Source organism: Triturus cristatus, chromosome 4_2 (assembly GCF_964204655.1).
Source record: "Triturus cristatus chromosome 4_2, aTriCri1.1, whole genome shotgun sequence".
Classification (NCBI taxonomy): domain Eukaryota; kingdom Metazoa; phylum Chordata; class Amphibia; order Caudata; family Salamandridae; genus Triturus; species Triturus cristatus.
Window position 1 is genome coordinate 877,243,783 of NC_140586.1, and position 10,070 is coordinate 877,253,852.

Here is a 10,070-nt window from a genome sequence, read left to right on the forward strand (position 1 = left end):
GTTAGCTTCTTTCGCTGGATTAAATTTTTTATTCATAGGCAATTGCCCAAAAATGTTATCCTTATTAGACATCTCATAATCTATTTTCCCTAACAGATAGAAAATACTACATGAAATCCCATACGTAGCTGGAAGATGGTGATAAGTAACTCCCTCCGAAACGGATGCAGGCAATTGCATACAGACGTAGCAATCCCTTACTTCCATTGTCTTTACGTATTCGTACAACAACTTTGAAAAAACATTGCTTGAAAAATCATTAATCGATCTATCTTTATGTATGTAAATGTTACTAATTCTAGTTGGCACTATTTTCTGCGAACTCTTCCCTATGTTAGTCATATTCTCAGTATGTATTCCAAAAGTGTCTATTGTAACCCTAAAAGTAACTAGTAAAGCAAGTACACTCCATAGTAGCATTAATAATCCTGTACAGCAGCAGCACATACTACACCATTTTTTCAAGAAAGTACATCTACTTTGATTATTTTCTGTGTTAGCCATCTTATTACTTTGGCAGTGTCTTTTGACTTAGCCTCTACTACTCCACTACTGAATTTCTAGAACTCTAGATTATTTCAAACAGCTAATTTTAGATTTTCTTCTTTCACTCTTCTCCAAGTGACTCCTTCAGTTCACTCAATTTGGATTTTCATCACTTTTCACTTCTTCTTCAGCAACATCAAATTGTATCAGATCTTCAATATCCTGAGCATCTGACTCTTCTCCAATGTCAGTCAAGTTAACTTTCAAGATTCCAACAGTTTTCTCAACCACTTCTCGTAAGGTCCCCTCTGGATTTCCTTGACTTTCTGCCTCTTCTTCTTCAGACAGTTCCACGTACGTCCATTCCGGTGACCTATACTTCTGGTTAGGCTTTCTGATTCTCTTGATCTCCTCTGGTTCTTTTGACTCCTTTTGTTTTTCACCCTTTGCTTGATTCTGACTGGACACCTCGTTCACCTGTTCAGCTTTCGATGAATTCGCTCGTGTCAGTCTGTACCTCAGCCTCTTTATCTTGTTAGGCCAAAGATCTCCTTTTACACTCCTTTTCGGTCTCACTTCTTTATTATTTCTTTCTCCAATCCAAGTTCTCTTTCTCAGAACTCGACCCTCTGGTTTCCCATTCTCACTCTCATCTGATTCTGTCTCATTTGCCTCTTGTTCATCAACAATTTTCTTTTGCTCCACAGACTTCTTCTCCACTGATTGAGATTTCCCTACTACTGTCCCTCCTCGGGTCTCCGACACGCAATCTTCTTGCTGTCTACTTGTCCCTTCACCTAGCTTATCAGGAATGTTCCCTACACCTCCTCGGGGGTCTTCCGCAATCTGTCCCTCTCTATCTTCTTCTGACCCTACTTCTTCAGGAGTAACCTCAAGTGGATTCTCAATCTCTTCATCTGACTCAGGTGTAGTCTCTGTGGAATTGCTTTTTTCTCCTCTTTCTTTTTCACCACTTGTTGAAACTTCAGGCACTTTTCCAGAATCTGAACTTTCTCCTGAGACTCTCAATGTTCTTCTTGAAGCCTCTCTTGGTAAGAAAAAAGAATCACCTGACTCTCTTTCTCCTTCCCCCCTTTCAGGATTCTTTTTTCTTCTCACTGGTTCAGTGTCTGCATCATCACTGGAATCTGACTCTTCAAAATACTCTTTACCAGTCCCATCCTTCGGATTTGGAACTCTCAGAGTATGACTTGCATGCACCCAGTTTTTCACACTAGCACACTTTACAGCAGTTGTCGTAGTCAGAATGACTTGTCTTGGCCTTCCCCACCTCGGAACCAAGCAATTTCTTTTTCTGTGCACTTTTATCCTCACCCAGTCCCCTGGACTCAGATCATGGGCTTGCTTCTTTTCAAGTGTGGTGGCGTCTTCTCCAAACTGGTGAAACACAGAATGAACTGCGTCAGCCAGGCCTTTACAGTAATCCAAAATCATGTCATCAGTTATTGTCATCAACTTGTTGACAGGCACGAATGCATGTCTCATTGCTCGTCCCATCAGTATTTCATGTGGACTCAACCCTGTAGTTCTATCTGGAGTAGACCTAATAGTCATTAGCACTAGAGGCAAGACATCAGGCCATTTCATTCCAGTGGCTAAACACATCTTACCAATCCTATTTTTGATTGTGCCGTTCATCTGTTCAACAACACCAGAAGCCTCTGGTCTGTATGCACAATGTAGCTTCTGCTGTATGCTCAATGCTTCACAAATCAAACCCATGAGCTCATTGTAGAAGTGTCCACCTCTGTCTGACTCAATTGTCACTGGGAACCCGTACCTAGGAATCAACTCTCTTAACAGTAACTTTGCCACTGTTATTCCATCATTTCTCCTAGTCGGATAGGCTTCTACCCATCTTGAGAACAAACAGACTACCACTAGAACATACCTCAATCTATTGACTTGGGGCATTTCAATGAAATCTATTTGCATTCTTGTAAAAGGACCTCCTTCTCTGCCTATTGTTCCTAGGCTCACCACTGTCTTCTTTCCAGTATTGAACTGCTGACAAATCAAACATCTTTGACAGATGCTCTCTGCAATCAGCCTGAACTTTGCATTGTACCAGGTTTGTTTAAAGGAACTAATCATAGCGTCCCTCCCCAGATGTCCCTGGCCATGATACATTCTTGCCATTGTTGACAACATTGAGTTAGGCATAACTGGTCTTCCATCTCTATAGATCCAAACATGATCTTTCTCTCTTGGGGCACAACCTGCCTTAATCCAATCTCTCATTTCCTCATCTCCTGCTTCATCCTGCAACTGTTTCACCTCATCCCATGTTTCCAGGACATTAGTAAACATCACAGAACAAAAAGACATTTCCCTTTCTCTTCCCCGGTTAATCGAATGATTGTTCTTTGCACAATACTGTGCTATGTCATTTGCAAAGCGATTACCAAGAGTAACAAAATCATCTCCTTGTCCATGAGCAGCACACTTTACAACTGCTAGTTATTTAGGCAGCTGTATCGCCTCAAGCAACTTCCCAATCACTTCAGCATTCTTTATAGGAGTCCCACTCGACGTCAAGAAACCTCTCTGCAGCCAAAGTTGGCCAAAATCATGAACCACTCCAAATCCGTACTGACTATCAGTCATCACAGTCACTCTCAAATTCTTCCCAATCTTGCAAGCTTTTGTCAATGCCACCAATTCAGCCACTTGAGCAGATCTAACTCCCTTCAAAGGCGAAGCTTCCATAACTTCTGAAACCTTGCACACCGCATATGCTGCACTTAGCACACCATCATCAGTTCTCAGACATGATCCATCCACAAACAACACATGATCACTCTCAGGCAGTGGCAGATCTCTTATGTCTGGTCTTGGTTTTGTGCAGTAATCAAGCACATCCAAACAATCATGATCAACATCATCCCCCACATTCACATTTTCAGCATCTGGCAACAGAGTTGCTGGATTCACATTCACACATCTCTCAAGAGTCACATTTGATGCTCCCAGAATGATTTTCTCATATTTAGTCAGCCAACTATGTGACATATATTGAGTTCTGCTTCTTGTCAAAAGAATTGCCACATCATGAGGTACGAATACCCGTAAAGGATATCCCATTATTATACCCTCACTCTGTTCCAAGCTTCTGCATGTAGCAGCTACTGTTTTCAGGCAACCTGGCAAACCCACAGCTACAGGGTCAAGTGTTGATGAGAAGTACGCAATTGGCCTTCTCAGTTGTCCATGTTTCTGAATTAACACTGAAAGTGCACATCCATTTCTCTCACTGCAGTACAACTCAAACTCCTTCTCATAGTCTGGCATTCCCTAAGCAGGAGCTTCACACATTCTGCTCTTCAATTCTTCAAATGCTGCCATTTGTTCTGCACTCAGTTCCAATGGGTCTCTCACCTCACTTTTAGTCAACTTAATCAATGGCTTTGCTATCAGGGAGAAAATACTTATCCACTGACGACAATAACCCACCATCCCCAGAAACATCCTCACTTCTCTCTGGGTCATTGGGGCTCTCATTCCTCTGATAATTTTGATTCTGTCATTGGTCACCTTTCTCAGACCTTTTTCAATATTGTGTCCAAGATAATGCACTTCTTTCTTGCAAAATTGCAATTTGGCTGGAGATACCTTTAACCCTCCATCTGCCAGATGATTCAGTAAAGCTATGGTATCTACTTCACAAGCTTCACGTGTCTTCGATGCCACAAGTAGGTCATCGATATACTGCACTAGTACTGAACTCTCAGGCATGATTAAACTTTCCAAAGACTTCTTTAACAACTGATTGAATATTGAAGGACTCTCTGTATACCCCTGTGGGACACGGCACCATGCCAAAATACGCTGTCCAAACAGAAATGCAAAAATCGGCTGGCTGTCATGATGTAATGGAATTGAAAAGAAAGCATGACACAAATCAATTACCGTGTACCATTCAGCATCGTGAGGAATCTGATACAAAATCACTGACGGATTTGGCACAATGGGACAACATGCTACCACAATTTTGTTAATCTTTCTCAAATCTTGTACAATCCTGAACTTCCCATTAGGTTTCTTCAGCCCCATTATCGGTGAATTACATGGGCTACTCAGTAACTCTCTCAAAACACCCTGTTGAATCATCTTGTCAATTATAGGAGTTATTCCCTCAATTATCTCTGGTGTCAACCTGTACTGTGGGATGTTAGGATAAATGATTCCCTCTTTCACTGAAATCTTCACTGGATCTACATTATTCATCAATCCCACATCTTCTCCAGTAAAATCCCAAACCACTGCTTGTACTGTATGTCTCAACTCTTGAGGCAAATCATCTGGATTAAACACAGCATATGTTCCAACAATCTCACTTTCTCTATTATCTAGAGTCATCCTGTACAGAACATCCTCATCTGGTGTCTCAAAAGCTATTCCATCCGGAGTACAGAAAATTGTGCAATTCATCTTACACAATATGTCCCTACCTAACAAGTTCACTGGACTAGTGTCACAGACTACAAATCTGTGCATATCTGAAAATTTCCCTATTCTTACTCTTACTTGTTCAGTAAGACGAGTCTTAATCTGTGTATTAGCTACACCAACCACTTGGATTGCTTCGTCCGAGAGAGGAAGATTTCTTATATCTGCTGACCTGACAGTTGATCTCGTCGCTCCTGTGTCTACTAAAAAAGTAACACTTTCCCCATTTATTTTCCCATCTACAAATGGTCCTGCCTGGTCTATTTCTAGAGTTGCACCAAGTATGCACTCTTCCTCCTCTCTTCGGCACCGTCAATAGTCCCCTTCAGACTCACTCCCCTCATTCTTTAACCAGTACTGTTGTACCGGATTTGAACGTCTCGGTTTGTTTACCTGCTCATCATTGTAGAATCCTGAGTCCTGGTTATATTTCTGGGACCCTCTATTCTGCGGCAAGGGCGGTTTTGGCTCTTGACTCTGCTGTCTGACAACCTTCTGCTGTTGCTGTTGATGATTACACCCCTCGTTCTGCACCTGTTGATTCAATGATTTATTCTCATTACTCACTAATGGTGGATTCGTACACTCGGATCTCCAATGCCCCAATTGTCCACAGTTGTGACATGGGAACTTCTATTTGGCCTCTTCTAGATTCCCCTTTCCTTTTCCTGTGCCATATCTGGGCCTATTACCTGGATTATTTGCTTGTTCCACCAGCTGTGCTTCTTGCCTTTCTGCAACTTTCACCTGTGCCCACATTGCTTTCTCTTTCAGCTTTCTTTGTTTTGCCTCAATTTCATCACTGAAGTACTTCGCATGTCTTAAGATCTCATCAATCTTTTTACTCTGCCAATCAACTGTGTGCTCACGAATCCTTTCACTGATTTCAGGTCTCAAGCCATATACAAATCTGTATACAAAATGACTCAAATCCTTATCACCCAGGTGTTCATCTCCACTAAACTGTTTAAAAGCCAGTATCAGCCTTTCATAAAAAGCATGAACTGATTCTTTTGCTTCCTGATGTGTTCGATCTATCTTAACCCAGTCTGTCTCTTTAGGGGGTACCTTATTCTTCAGAAACACAATAACCTGCTCGTACTTCTTCATTACCTCCGGGTCTGGAGCTCCGGTTTTCAGATCTCTTGGGTATTCCTTAGTAGGCCAATCTACAACTATTTTACACTCTGCCCACAAGTCTGCTGGAACAATTATATCAAACAGACTATTCAGGTCAATCCACAACACTTTTGACAATTTCACAAACCTATCTACCTGCCTATACCACTCGACGGGCTTTTCTCTCAGTCGAGGGAAATCATTCGTAAATGACAAAATATCCTGTCTAGTCCATGGGACATGTACATATCCTCCTCCAGGAATCTCTCTCATAGGATAGGCATCCACTGTTTTTTCTTTTTCTCTCATGGGAAATGCTGAGTAAGTCCTGTCCACTGAATCTTCTCTTTTCTTATACCATCTATCCTTCACTTTTCCACATCACCCCATTTTCGCAATAAGGAAATCATTTCCTTAATCTGCCCTGTTCTGCCAACATCATTTATATTCTCAATGTCCTTATCAGAAAAATCCACCCTGTAAGGCTTCTGCAAAGCTTTCACCTTATCCATATCAACTCCCATTTCACTCGCTATTCCTTTTAACCTGTCATGTGTACTCTTAGCACTCCAGGTGATACTCTTGCACATGAATAACAACTCTCCATCATGATGATTTTTCAACATTTCTGTAGGAATTGTTCCCGCAATAAGCTCCTCCAATTCTATGCGCAACCTGGCTACATCAATTGCCTGTGAATCTTTATCCTTCTTTTGAAGAACTTTCAACCAATCATTCAAATCTTCAGCTGTTATTTCTGTAGACCTTTTCACTGCACCCACTTGTTCTGCCATCCTCTGTGGTTCCAATATTGATCCTCCTAAACAACCAGTATTCAATCCTGAATTAGGCTGTACATTTAACTCTCCACCACATGTGTCATGTCTCAACTGTCTCAAATTATTTTCTTCTGTCCTTATTCCTGACTCTCCCAAAGAACAAGAACCAACCAAACCATTTCCTACATAGGGAACTGTCAAACCATTTTCACCCATTCTTTGCTTATCAAAAATAGGCATAACCGGTCCTATGGTTACAGGCACTGTAACAGCTTCTAGATTCTTTGTTAGCTCTCTAATTTTCTCAGTCAACTCAGATGTCGTTCTTGCTAATTCTCTTGTTTTCTCATTCCCAATTTGATTTTCTCTCTCTCGCTCTCTCTCTCTCTCTCCCTTTCCGTGAAAGAGCTACCACTTTTCAGATCAGGTGTCGCGATTTCTGTTGTTACAATTCGCAAAGTATCTCTTATTGGAGTAGCAACTGGCGTTCTCTCTTCTGGTTCTGGTCTATATGGTGGCGGTCTCTTGTAAATCATGTCATCCAAGACTTCATCCTCATAATCATTAGCCCCATACCTTCTCACCTCTGTATCAGGTACCTTTTCCGTACCCTTCCTCCCTTCCTTCTCTTCAACAGTTCTCATAGGATATAGTCCCTCTGACATACTAGCATCTCGCCATCTCCTCATTCGATCATGATGTGTTTCACGATCATATTTCCTCCCAAAAATATACCTATAATTACCTCCACTCCTCTGCTTTTCTCGCTCATGTACCTCATCTTCCCATTCTACCAACGCCTCAAACTGTGTCGGCCTTGGTCTAGGCTCCAGACACATCATCTTTTCCCGTAAATTTCTCAACACAGCCAGATTAAATGAACCATGTTCCGGGAACGCTAAAACACCATCTTCTTTAGTGTACTTAGCCCAATTGTCTAACCATATACAGGTATGATACCCATATTTCGCAACCATAAAGGATGCAGGAGTTCTTGTCGGAGGTAGCAATTCACCTTCTCTAGGTATTATGTCTTTATCCTTGTCGAACCACCTTTTAATTTTACCGAACAAGGATTTCTTTCTCTTTTCCTCCGGTTGATAATACATTTTTGCGTTTACCACAACCTTCTAATCCCTTCCGCAACTGTACGATCTTTTACCCAATAACAGCGCGACTCACACTAACACACCAATCCCGGAGCGTCTACGTCACCCTGTACTCCTTTCAATCCCTGCGCGGCTCACACCAACGCACCAATCACAGCGCGAGCACTGTTCTAATCCACTGCCCAATCACAGCGCGGTCTGTCTGACGTCAGTAGTCGCTGCAGTCGCTTCTACTCTCGTCTCCTGTCACTCGTCTACCCCTCCTTTACAAAGCCTTCTCAGTAGACTATGTTTCAGTTTCTACAAAATCTATTAGTTACAACATATAAACATCTTCATTGTCTGCTTCGCTAACCACAGAATAGTAAAGAAAAAGTCTTTCTCACAAGAATCCCGCTTCTCTCTAGAACAGCGCTTACCTCTGTTCCACTGCGGAATTATTACTTTCGTTGACACAGTAGCACATCCCTCTAGTCTGCCCTTCTATCATGCATCCATTAACGGCTTCCTCCAGGAATGCTCCAAAGAGTCTCACAATTAACTAAATGCTCATACATTCACGCACTTTCACACCAGAAAATATAGTACATTTACACAGAATCCTGTCTTTCCCGAGAACAGCGAACAGTCTGTCCCACTACAGAATTATAACACACGTTAACCAAGCAGCGCTTTCCTCTGCCCAGTCCTTCAAACAAGCTCAGAGAATACCTATTACTTCTCCAGCAGTAAGCTTTAACGGCAAACCTTACGGATCCCTGGGACTTAAGACCAGAGTTTCATAGATAACCTTCGCTACCATACACACTTCTTTTATACTGGAAATATGTCTCTAATAGTAACACACGGCGATGTCACTGATTCCGAACCCAGACAATGCGACGCGCAACTTCAATTGTCACACGTTTTTCCCTGCATACGTACAGGGCCAACAATCCCGTCTTTCCCGAGAGCAGCACTCACTTCCCTCTGCCCTACTACGGAACCGTCACCAGCTCCCCACATTCTAGAAGCCGTACACACTACATAAAACTCAATACGACGACTTCAACATGTAGTGTTAGTACATATATCAACATCAATCAATAAATCAATGAATCCAAAAGCCTATGTACAAGCAATCTATCAGACAAAGACAATAAACAAGGGGGGAGCGCGCGGCGCGACGATTCAAGATGGCCGCCGGGTGAGGAGCTCCGCTCGAACAAAGCCGACTCGAGCGTGAAGGCACCTCATTAATGCAACGGAGCTTCGCTTCGAGCATGGATTCGGTTATGGGACACTGCAGAGACTGTTTTGGCAAGTTTTTTTGACCGAAATGCGGTCTTTTTGTCACTTTAATTGCGCATTTTCTGCTCCCCTCAGATGGCGGCCGCTATTTTGTTTTTTCTGCAGCGTTTTTCTTCTATTTTTTTGCTGCCACTGAGTCTTTTTGCTGAGTCCCAGTACCCTTCGCTGTGTTGTATCTTGGCACTTTCATCGTTTGCTACGCCTCCTCATGCTGCTGACTAAGCAATATCACTGCTGTCCTGCCTGCATTCCGCCATTGGTTGTTTTTGTCATAATTGGTTGCGATACCATCAGTATGGAGGGCGTACATTCAACTAAACCTCACGGTGGTTCCACTGGGGGAAGGAAGGACTCAAGTAACCCTTCTGTCAAGCGTACCAAAAAAGACCCGCCTTCCCCAAACAAGTCTCCGCTGCCTCTCACTCTTGAGGATATTATGGAAGAGTTGCGCCTTATTCGTCCTTTTATGACAGACACTGTTACTACGCTTCAGAGGTTAGATGATAAATGGTCTAGTTTGGATACGAGACTGTCTGAGGTGGAACAGAGGATCAGTGATGCACAGGATGTTGTTACTAAAGTTGACACTCTCACCAAAGAGGTCAGCCAGCTCAAGAAGGTAGCGGAGGATTTGGAAAACCGCAATAGGCGCAACAACCTGCGCATTTATGGTATTCCGGAAGGTTCGGAGGGGTCGGTTATGATCCAATTCCTAAAATCTCAAGTTCTTCAAATTGTTGGCCTCCCGAAATCCTCAGACTTTAACATACAACGTGCTCATCGTCTGGGGCCAAGGAATACATCTTCTGCATCTAAA